The sequence below is a fragment of the Grus americana genome, chromosome 4 (assembly GCF_028858705.1).
Source record: "Grus americana isolate bGruAme1 chromosome 4, bGruAme1.mat, whole genome shotgun sequence".
NCBI lineage: Eukaryota > Metazoa > Chordata > Aves > Gruiformes > Gruidae > Grus > Grus americana.
This window is the reverse complement of record NC_072855.1, coordinates 75034475-75046781: the sequence shown is the minus strand read 5'-3', so window position 1 is coordinate 75046781 and position 12307 is coordinate 75034475. Positions and strand designations below refer to the sequence as shown.

General features: G+C 41.9%; 1 protein-coding gene across 1 annotated transcript in view; it reads left to right on the top strand.

Annotated features, from left to right (window-relative positions):
• Positions 1 to 779, top strand: part of FAT4 (FAT atypical cadherin 4) — a 191528-nt gene extending 190749 nt beyond the window's left edge. Inside the window, exon 19 of the transcript XR_008576942.1 lies at positions 747 to 779. The gene's annotated coding sequence lies outside the window, so the exon portion shown is untranslated. The remainder of the gene's footprint in view (positions 1 to 746) is intronic.
• The last annotated feature ends 11528 nt before the right edge of the window (positions 780 to 12307 follow it).

Below are 12307 nucleotides of genomic sequence, written 5' to 3'. Positions count from 1 at the left end.
CTCCATTCCATAGTCTGATAATAAGTAACATATCTAATCTGCCTGCATTTCTGGACCAAGGAAAATACACTCAACAGTGAATTTATTTTGTGTTTGGCAATCAAAGTTCAATAAATATAAAGAATTAATCTGTTTTTCATTTATACAAGCACAAAAATGTATTCAAGAAAATTCAGTTTCCTTTACATTTTGCACTCTTTAAACTCCAACTTGGCTTTAGTGACTTTTTTCCCAACTTAAAACCTTGTTTGCCAAGATTCAAACTGAGTGAATTTTTATTGCACAGTTATAAACCATTGAGGGGGGAGAATTATATAATGGAAAAAAGTTGAAATAGCCTTAACTCTAAAACTGCAAATAGCATACAGCACCCATTAGAGAGGAGAAAGAAAAAAAAAGGTCATCACTAATATTTTCATCGACACACTCCTATAATGCTTTAAAATGCACCCAGGGTGCATTTCACAGGTGGAATCAATGAACATAATTAAGGAGTAACGACCAATGGGGAGGGCATTTCCTGACAGCTAATGACTAGTTGGGGTAAAAGCTATGGTGAAACCACCAGGCTCGAGTTTCACAGGTCATTAACTGCCAGGAAATGCCAAACTCGAAGGTCATCATTGCAAATGCAAGCTGTGAAAGATCCAAAGATGTAAATGAAGCTAATTAATATTTTTATATATTGAAAACATTGCTATGGAACTATTCATTGCACCTGATATGTGTTTCTGTTTATGGGACAGGCCTTCTCCTTGTTGGGTGCAGATGGCTCAGGAGCCTGTAGAAAGGGAAGCGTGATGGTACCTGTCCCATCCTGTGGAGTTCACAGCATGGGGAGAGCCCCATGGGCGAGCTTGAGACTTGGCTTGTGGTCATCGTGAAAGAAGATACGCATCAGGTGAAGACATTAAGCGCAGGTAAATAAGTATGCTACATTTATTGTTAGGCTCAGAGCTATTTATAAGCAGAAAGATCATGTTAAAATATCTGAAGGTCAGCTTCCGGTCTTGAAGTCAAGCTCAAGTCTTATTTATCAGCACCCTGTTGATGCTCTCCTGCAAGTAAAAATATTTTACTGATTCCCCATCTGACCCTCCTTTCACCAAAGGTGGTGGGTGCAAGCAGAATGAGGACATTTTGGAGAAGAGAAAGGGGAATATTGGGGTCCTGATGATGTTCAGGGTGTGGTGCTTGGACTCTGGTGGCCAGCTGAGCATCCTGATGCTCCTAGCTGTAAGAGAGGAGGAAGAGAGGGCAGAAATACCCAGGGAGATATCAGCTTTATAATAACCACCCAAGGAAAGCTGGAAAATGTTCAGTCTCTGTTAACAATGGTTTGGATATGCTTCCAAATTTTTCTTTTTGAGCCTGGCGGCTGCCAAGACCTTCACTGGTTGTTACTTTGCGTACTGTGATGAAGGTCTCGGTGATTATTTATCCCAGCAGAGCACAGACTCCAGTATTTTTCAGCATAACCTGTATGGTCAAATCTTTGGCTAGTTCAATGATTTAAACTGAAGTGCCACCTGGCAGCAACATAATGTCCAGTGCAGTCACTCATGGAGCGAAAGGATCAGTAAAAAGAGATGACTGGGAAAAACTGGCTCTGTATCAGCAATGGTATCAGGGTACTGCTATTGTCAAAATACCGTCGGGATCGGTCTAAGAAATTCTACGGTATGTCTTCTTGGTTCTCTCTTCTGGTTAAGTTTTATGAGGGTACTGTTCATGAGAGGAAACACATAGCTTTGAGGAAAAGAACCAGGGTTCTCCTATCGTAGGAAACTATTTTCCTGTGGTGGAAGATGACTATTGCCATTTACAAATGCGCAATAATGAAGGGGAACAAATAACATTCATTATAATTCTCTTGAACCAACAATCAGAGTCTGTTTAAAAGTGTCTAGCAGTACATGAATTAACTTGACAGAATTAGGAAAATACTATGGAAACTGGAAAATGCACTACATAAAGCTGACTCTGTTTTCCCAATTCATACTCCAGTGCATTTGTATAATTTTTATACATAAATGAAGCATTGTGTAATCTGTGTAAATCATTTATAAGTACTGGGAGCTGTAGTATCTAGAGCATGAAGTGTATGGAGCCAGAGAAAAAGCTCTGAAGAAACAGTAATGTTAATGTGATGACTGAGAAGTAACCACGTATCTTAACTATCTGTAAAATAGAAAAATGTTAACTGTTATACAAGAGGCATAATTATCATAGTACAGCTTTTGAGGACAGTATATGTATCTTGACAATTGTGTGTAAATTCGTGCATCAATCTATGCATCAATTTGAGAGCAAACAAAACTTTTGACCTTTTTATTTTAACACCTATTTTTCTATTATTATTTTTCTATTATCATTCTATGAATGCGACAGAAAAATGTTCCCATCTCATGTAGTTTCATGTGACTCTTATTAACATTTGTTCTTTAATTTGGTGAAGCTCCACTTGTAATACATCTTTCTTGTGAACATAGTTTTAATGAATTTGTTCATGTTTCACAGACGTAATGTTTTAAATACGAGTTTCCTAATGGTTGTTGTGTTCTGAAAGACAGTGATCAGGACAATAGGAGCTTTAGGTCTTGTTCTTTAAATGAAGAAACCCTGTAGAGGCCTCAGCTGTTGAGCATGTTCAGAAAGCAAATATCCAAAGGCTCCATACTCAACACCTGGAGAAAAACCTCATGGCAAACTCACTCAAGAAACAATGCACAAAACCTTTTCCTTATTCAACAAAAATCTCCTAATTTTAAACAATGGTGTCTTTACATGCCTGCCATTCTCCAGTAACTCTGAATAACTCTTATTTGTTACAAAACTGATTTTTTTGCCAGGACATTCAAATACTATAACAGTAAAAAAATCAAATATGCATACAAAATCCCACATCACAACAGTAAGTTTCAACATAAGAATATCCAGAAATATAAAAATAAGTTGCTATTCAGTAAAGCAAACTAGTTTTGCAAGCTGCAGAAAGAGTGAGACTGAAAGTTTGGAGGAAAAAAAAAAAAGAAAGAATGAAATGGCTTTAAAAAGAGATGGGTGGGGCTCAACAGAAAAAAGAAGAAGAGATGGTCAGGGAGAAACTGATAACATTTCTATTAAAAGCCAACCAGAATGGAGAAGGAGTAAACCTTATGAATTGATTATTAACCAATTATCCTGCTTGAGGGCTTTCAGATGGTCCCACATAATACCGCATTTCTTTTGTTTTCCATGGATAACTGCAGTGCACTCTCCACAGGCTGCAATTCCTTGTATCTGAGATCCACGGCATAAGCAGAGGTCCAGATCTCCAGCACAAAACAACAGAATGGTCTGCGTGGGTAAGTAACTAGGGACACCTGAGCTGAATTTCCTTTAAGTGAGCTGACTTGTGAATTTTGTTCTGGCAATGTTATGGTACTTTAGTCTCTCGTATGGGTCACCAAAGGGTTCTTTGTTGGGTTTCAAGAACAAATTCATTCTAAAACCTCTTCTTCCTGGATATCTTCATAGTACATGCAAAGTCCAACCACTTCCCCCTGCTTTTGGCAAAGTATGAAGTACCACTATTCATTTCCAGGCCAGGGATATTTGAAACTTGGTTGTTAACAGCCTAATAAAAAGCTTTCTCTTGAAAAATATGGAATATCGATCCAAATTGTAATCCATATTTGTCCATTAAGCATGATTCCAAGATCATCATTTCGGTGCTCTGTCATGACTCTAAAAAGCTGCCTCACTGTGATGAAACTCTTGCTAGATTTTTCTAGGGTGTAGATATGAACCTGGCTTTCTCACTTGTTCCTTTTTAAGAGCATAAGGAACAAGGAAACTAATTTCACTGACTGATTTAGAGCTACGTTTTCCACAGTGGACAGCTGCTGGAAAAGCAACAATCCACTCATCTGCTGACACAGACATCAGATTAATCAAAGATTTGTGGGTTTTTTGTTTTTTTTTTTTTTTTTTCTTCCCCTGACATAAGGCTACACAAGCTCTGACTCCAAAAGTTAGATGGGTCAAAAGACTCCTTTTCTAGCTAAGCTTTTTGGTTGGAAATGGGATTACCATAGGACAGAGTGGTCCTACAGCAAGTAGGCAAAAACTTCAAAAGCAAACTTCTCGTTAGAGGTTTGGCAAGTAAAACACGAGAAGCCTCTGCCAAGTGTCCTATGTCCAACAGTGCCTAGCATCCTACGCAGAATGAAGTCTAGTGAAACTTTTGATACCTTAATGAGCTAAAGAGGCCATAAAAAAGTAGTGTTTATAACATGTACGTTGTGCCAGAGACCAAAATGAATCCACTTGTTCTCTCCCTGTGTAAAGGATAAAGAGGGAATTCATGGCAGAGAAATAAAAGAAATTATGTCAGGCTGACAAGATTTTTTTTTTTGTTTGAAACTTTTTTTATATGCCTTATCAATTAATTTCCATAAAGTAATGTTTATCTTTGTTGCATTTCAGTGACAGCTCTGACTCCTTATGATTTGTTTCCAAAGTAAATGTTTGAGCCTTTTCAACTGAAATGACAGAATATACCATTTCCATTAAAAAACAAAGTCGTAAGAGTCATGTAAACAGCTTTTACAGACTCTGTAGTTGCCTATCTACGTTTCTGCAAGCACACCAAAGGACGCAGAGCTCTGCCAGTGCAAAAAAATTAGCTGGTGATTTCAGCTGGCGACCGGCACCGCATCCCGGCGTGCGTGGGCAGGCGCCTGTGCCGCCGCCGTCAGCAGGGTGCCGGTGGCCAGGCAGCCAGGGTTCCAGCTCTTTCTTTTCTTTTTAACAGTATTTTAAATATATTTTTTTATATATATTATTTCATTATTTTGTATACATTCTTATTTTATATTTATTTATACCTATTTCTATTATGGAACATCACATGCAAAAAAGAACCCCTAGGAAACACAAATGTTGTTCTTCAACAGCTTGGAATATAGCTTGTATATGTGATTTAATATGTTTACATATATACTTGTTATACCATCTAACCACTATTTAGCTGTCATTCATAATGTCAGCAACGTGCCGGCTATGTCTTGAACTTCAGCCTCTACAGCAGATGACTAAAAGCCGCGTGCTTACATAGAGGAGGAAGTTGCTATATTATCTTGGAGTTTTTATTATAAGAGAGCATAAATTTTAAAACTCAGGCTGTCTTTTTGATTTACTGGGCTGAGACTAAGATGTTCACAACGGTTTTAAAGCTTTCTGTGGGAGGGTCTAATATCTATGTATAAAAGACCAATTCAAGCAAATCACCTTTACTGCTGTTAACTTGCGTAGATCCAGAAGGTAGCATGAAGCTTTCAAAACCAGCTGGTGGTTTAAATCTATATCCTTCTACCAGATCTCTTCTTTTGCATCAAGGAGCTTTAACAGAAGAGCACAGTGGATGCTTGTGCCTCAGAAGTCATCTCAAAATGAATCTCAAATTAGCTATCTCTCAGATTTTGTCTGCTTAGGGTTGAATTGCTTTGATGGAACTCCGTCTTGAAACACGCTGTATAAGCTATGCTCCAGTGGGACATCTAAATATATACTTTCTTAAAATGCGTTCATGGTATTTTGAAGTAAAGTCGTAGGGACGTGTTCAGTGGCCTCGCCAACTGTGTCCCATCTCTCCTTCCCCTTCTCCTCCCATTAACGCAATGCTAAAGGTCTGAAAACCTGAGCTTGCAACCTCCTTCAGGGGGATTAATTGTCCCACTGCAAGGGAAGTTGGGGGGGAAAAAAAAATATAAGTATAATCTTTTGTTGCTGTTTTTGCACTTTGTGTTACTTAAATTGCAAAACTGTTTTTATGCTGCTTGAATGGAAGCTCTTTCCCCACTGAAATAATGTCTATTCTGACCTCACCAGCTTAGTTCAGTTGATTGTTCCAGGCCTTTCCCTAATTTTCCTTTTCCATTCATCCCTGGTGCCCAACCAATAGCTGGAGGAAAAAACCTCCATTACTTTTGTTGTCCTTTTAGTTAAAAATTTATGCTGGAATGAGTGCGGCTGCTAAGAAACAAATCGCGGGCATTTGTCTGTATAGCCACTCACAATTGCTCATTATTACATCAGGAAGTTATCAGGGCAACTACTGAGCAGCGTCGCCCCTTTTGAGTCCAAAAAGTCATTCGCTGACGCAAGATGCATCATCGCCACGTCGGGATTTGCTCTGAGGAGTCACCAGCGCCGTGCAGACAACGGATTGCGCAGGGCGCGCGAATCGCAACAGGACAAAACTCTGGTGGTCTGAGTCTGTTTGAAGCCTTAGGTCAGAGTTTCCATCTATAAACATTCTCTCGTATGTTTATGTTTTTATACAGCTTGATTTATTGGAGGTGAAAAACACTGTATACTAACTTTTTTTAAGCTAACTGATTAATTATTGTTGATAGTAGAATGTGCTCATCAGTAATAACTCAGATGATCGGCGCATAGCACCACACTATGAGGTTCATCTGCGTGATGAGCTCTTTGGTTAGATGTCAGAAAAGCGAAAATCCACGGCCACACCTTTTGAAAAAATCAATTTCATAATTATAATATCACTGTTTTAAAATAAATGTCTTCGGAACAGATGAAATGTCTCTTAAATTTCTGTCTGGGTGAAATCACAGACCTCTGGTGCAGCCAATGGGTGTTTGTTCACAGATTTCCAGTGTGAAAAGCACTTTAAATTGGGAGCTGGGAGTCATTCCTGGGTCTGCACTCCAGACACGCAGACATACTTCGGGTTTAGGGTAAGACATGTAGACTTTGGGCTGTAGTTACAATGTCGGTAAAACAATACTTTACTTCTGCTTGTAAAGCACAATAAAAGCTCCACGTTTGTTTGTAAGTGAAATATATTACTATATAGGAAGATATTGTCCACACATGTACACTTAAAGCGTACCTCTGTGTCCCAGGCAGTTCAGAGCTATGCTACTGCAAGGACTATCAAGTGAGCTGGTCAGTGTGGTCCCAGCCGAGCGCTTTCTTCCCAAAATGAAGGGGGTTTGCACCGCTGCTGCTCAGATGCAGAAGGTATCTGCGCATCTGCCTTATGCTTGCCGCAGCCCTCCTGCCCCGCAGTCCCTCCTGCCCCACGGCGAGAAAAGGAGTTTGTCGGCACCGACATCCAGTGTGATCTTCTTGCAAGGCTGAATTTTTCAGTAGCAGCCTTCAGGAAAGGCAGTACGTCTTCCACTTTCTTTCTTTTGCCTTTTTTTTTTTAAATACCAAAGTTTAGTAATTTTTTGTGTATTCTTGCCTTATTATTGCTCACTACGAGAGCAGCACAAGCAAGAAACCTGTAGCCTTCCTGAGAGGTTTCTCCTTCGCTTCCATATCTATGGCATCAACTGCTCATATTTTGTAAATTATTCAATGTGTACTAAAATAGCTTTTTTGAAATCCAACTTTCCTTTTTTCTCCTAAGTCAGATTCACTTCCTTCAAATGCAGAACTTCCTAAGCTTGTAGCTCACTTGAAATGTGGAGCAGAGAGTACCACTGGTGCTGTTCTATCCTACACAGTTCAAGCTAAGCTCCGAGTACATAAATATAACAAAGTGATAATACAGGGATGAAAAAAAGATTTCTTTGGGTGTATCTAGCAACCCAGTGTTTGCTAGTAAAAATAAAATCGGCACGAAATGTTGATTTGAAACCCAAAATCAGTATTTGTTTTTTAATTGTTAACTTCCTATTTTTTTTTAAAAAAGGTGAGGTTTTTTTTTTTAATCTATTTGTAGGTAGAAGTGTGTGTGAGTTATTTTATGATGTGTGATCTGATCACAGGTATAAACAGTTTATGGCACTGCAGTCCTACGGAGGAACGATTCTACATCAAAAAGCAAACAGCCTCTCTGACTTTCGCTGTTACGCTGTTCGGAAGAAATTTAGTTCCTGGACCTGAAGTAGCAAGCAGGTGTGAAATGCGATATTGTTCAATGGTGAATTTCAAACCCTTCACAGGGGGAATCCAAGAGAAAAATGACCTCTGAGCAGCCAGAAATCACTAGCTGCCAACTGCTGACATCTGTACTTCTGGTGATGCTCTGAAATTCCTGACATATGAGGCTGAGCAAACAGAGTCAATTAATAAACCAATCATAACAACTCTGGATTTCAGCTCAGTTTCTTCATATTAAAAATAGTGAGCGGAAAGCCTCAGCGTGGCAACTGTTTCTGAAGAAAACACATCTTGTTTTGATATCACTCCCATCCCGATTCCGCTCTGTGTTTGAATCGGTTAATGCCTCCAGTTTCAACCTCGCATGCCATGGCGAGGAAGTGTTCCCTCGCTGACCTGATCCCGCATTCTTTCACTGTGAGATTTTTCTGAATCTTGAGATATTATTAGCAGCCCAGAAGTTAGGGGCTCAGATCAAAACTTTCAGCGCAGCCAGTCCAGCTCCAAATGTTATAGCTCAATTTCTTTTTGTTCATGACTTTCATACCGATACTCAAATAGCTACGGGGAAATACAGTATATAACCATCATTTTCCACTTTCTGCTACAAAGTTTTTATCTTTCTGCATTTGTTTTTATGGTAGGATAGTTTCTGGTTTGAATTTTATCTAGCATAAAAACTGCCTAAAGGAGCAGACCTAGATACTATTGTATTATTCCTTTCAGATTTTGGCTGAAACCGAAACATGGAGGAAAACCAATTGTCCTCCTTTTTCCTGTTCTAAAAGATAAGTGTGACATGAAGCACATGCCTCTCTTAAATGCTCTCGCATGTGCCTAGCATTTTAGGTCAATAAACCCAGCTCTGGAACAAGGCTGAGGCAAGCATTATGGATTAAGGGTTTGTCATGAGGGCCAGATTCCAGGCAGAGGTTTCTTTGTTCCTCCAGAAGAGTTTATTCATACACGGTATTCCTCATTTTATGTCTCTGCTTTTCTGCGCTTAGCCACTAGATGCTAAAAGGGTGCAGCCGTGCTTCCCCACTGCCCCCATGCCTTCCCCACGCGCTGCATCCCTTGCAGCGCAGATGTTCAAAGGATGTAGATATGGATGTCCATGTCAAGTCTCCCTTGGCAGACTGGAGGATGTCATCACTTCTGTGCTTCCAGGACTCCCAGCAGCCCAGAACTTGCAGCCTCTTTGCTGTTTTTTTCACATATGTTGACGTCAATAGGCATCTGAGTTTTTAAAAACTTCAGAGCTGTAGCACCTAGAAGCATTTCCCATCAGCGGAGATGCTAAACTTTTTCTTGGTGACGTTGCTTTGGGCCATTTCTCAGCTTGGGCCCAATGCCAACCATCTGTGTGACACCACGAAGCATGTCATTATGGGCTGAGTGACAAAACGGTTCGTACGCTACCAAACTCACTGAGTGTTACGAGACAGCAGCAAAGGGATGGTACCCCGTGCAGCCAGATTAGAATAATTTTTTTTTTTTTTTTTTTAAAAAGCTGTTCCAGTCAGCTTCTACTTCACGTCCTGAGAGAAAGCCGTGCATGGGCCTTTCAGCCCTTTCATACTTTAGCCACGCTCTTCACATTTTAAATCTCTGTTGTCTTGCTATGCCTCGGTGAAAACCTCTATCTTCTAGAAGAGGCTGAGTAAGAGTTTCTATTTGCTATGGCCTCTTGGAAAGCAGCCACTTCTTATTTGCAGTAAATCTAAGCAAATCTGTCTGGATAGCATTTACTCTTTTTCCTTTGTTACCTTCCTAAGGATACCAGGAATAGGTGTACCCAGACATTCATAGAGTCGATTAACAGTTAATGAATTCACCGTTGATCCAAGCCTTTCAAGAGAAGATCCACACAAAGTAGACCATGATTTCAGCCAGCTAAAGCAAATTAACTTTACTATCAGGCAGATGAGACTTCTTACGTGGCTTTTAAATTACATCCACTTTCTTCTGCTTTATTTTCAAGCTCCCCATTCTCTTTTTCTTCTGCTGGGGTGATTTCTGTCCCTGGAAGTGACGAGCAGAGAGCACCAGGGCAGGAAAACCGGGAATGCTTGGCTGAAGACAAGCTTCGTTTTGCCTTCCAGGGCCTCCACTCCTGGGGATCTTCTGTTACTAAATAATGTTCTTAATGAGATTTAGGTCTCCCGTAAAAATAATTAAATTAACTCTGTCGAAAGACTGTTTTCCTTTCTGACAGTAAGATGGGAGATTAATGATCAATTGATTGCCTGTTCCTTTCTCTCACCCCTTTATAAAAAAATGTTATAAATATAGATTTAAAAGGATATGAGAGAGGTGAGAAAGGAAAATTATGGAAAGACTGGGGCCTTATTATAGGTCTGAAGAGTCTCAAGCACAGCCTGTGGCTCACCATAGGAAAAGCTGAGTGACAGAGCCGATTGCCTTACGCACTTCCCTACGGTTTGGCTTAGCGCCTCTTCCCTCAGATTTTTTTACTTTCCTCAGCCTTGACATCTACATTCTTTTTACTTGTCCCTTACTGACATCTCGGTCAAAACTTTTCTCCTTGATTTCAGCCCCCCGAGCTGCTGGGAGGTGGCTGCGGATTAGTGTGCCGGAGGCAGGGACTTATGCGGCCTAATCCAAGCAGAGTTTGGAGAGTAAATAACCCTGGGTGAACCAGTCTGTGTTGGGTTTTGTGTGGCAAGGTTTTGGTAGCGGAGGGGCTACAGGGGTGGCTTCTGTGAGAAGTTGCTAGAAGCTTCCCCTGTGTCTGATAGAGCCAATGCCAGCCGGCTCCAAGATGGATCCGCCTCTGGCCAGGGCCAAGCCAATCAGCGCCTCTGTGATAACATATTTAAGAAGGAAAACAAAAGAGTTAAAGGAAGCTTTTGCAACCAGAGAGAGGAGTGAGAAGATGTAGGAAACTCTGCAGACACTAAGGTCAGTGAGGAAGGAGGGGGAGGAGGCGCTCCAGCACCGGAGCAGAGATCCCCCTGCAGCCCCTGGTGAAGGCCATGGTGAAGCAGGCTGTCCCCCTGCAGCCCATGGAGGAAGGATGAGGGGGTGTAGAGATTCCACCTGCAGCCCGTGGAGGCACCTGAAGGAGGCTGTGGCCCGTGGGAAGCCCACGCTGGAGCAAGTCCGGGCCGGACCGGTAGACCCGTGAAGAGGGGAGCCCACGCCAGGGCAGGTTTGCTGGCAGGACTTGTGACTCTGTGGGAGAGAGCCCACGCTGGAGCAGTTTGTTCCGGAAGGTCTGCACCCTGTGGGAGAGACCCCACGCTGGAGCAGTCTGCTCCTGAAGGTCTGCACCCTGTGGGAGAGACTACGCTGGAGCGGTTCGTGAAGGACTGTAGCCCGTGGGAGAGACTCCATGTTGGAGCGGGGGAATGTTGAGAGGAGTCCTCCCCCTGAGGACAAAGAAGCGGCAGAGACAATGTGTGCTGAACTGACCGCAACCCCCATTCCCCGCCCCCTTGTGCCGCTGAGGGGGGAGGAGGTTGAAGCCGGGAGTGAAGTTGAGCCCGAGAAGATGAGAGGGGTGGGGAGAGGTGTTTTAAGACTTGACTTGCTCTACTCTGTTTTGCTTAGTAATAAATTAGATGAATCTCCTCTCTACGTTCAGTCTGTTTTGCTCGTGACGGTAATTAGCGAGTGATCTCTCCCTGTCCTTATCTCGACCCAAGCCTTTTGTTATACTTCTCCTCTGCCATCCCGCTGGGGGAGGGGTGAGTGAGCGGCCGCATGGCACCCAGCTACCGGCTGGGCCTAAACCATGACACAGTCCTAGAGGGATCGAAAGGGAGAAACCTCCTCACACAAGGACAAGGAAAATGAAAGAAAATAATCTGAAAGAAAGTGGCTGGGGTAAGGCTTGGGTGCCAGCTTAACAGCCGGTCAATGAAATAAGCTTTCTAGCTATGGAGAAGATGTGTGCTTCCACATAAAGCATCATCAGTGTGCTGACCTCGTTGTCCCAGGAGAAACAGCCGAGTAGGAGAAAGAACAGAGTAGTCCAGTAGATACATGCCATCAGTGTGACAATGGTTTAATTTTATATCAATGGGACCAAACAGTGGACTTTAAGCTGCAACATGGATACCCTGGGAAATAAATTAAGCCTGCACATTTAGAATAGGTCACAAAAAGTGTGTTGGGGCAAAATTCCACATTTACTTTAAAAACTCCTATTATTGGCGGCATTGGGGCTGGTCTGAAAATATCTATCCATTGCTCCAACTTGAATCCTTCTCACTGCGGGTTCTGAGCAGGTCTTTCCTCCGCTGCATTGCTCTGCTGTGAGCAAAGGAGGGCTCAGTGCCATGGTCAGTGGAAAAGGGCAAACGTGCCTAACTGATATGCTCTTCTCCATGCACTGACCTCCATGCACTCACTATTTGGTGAGCAGGTAAAATATTTG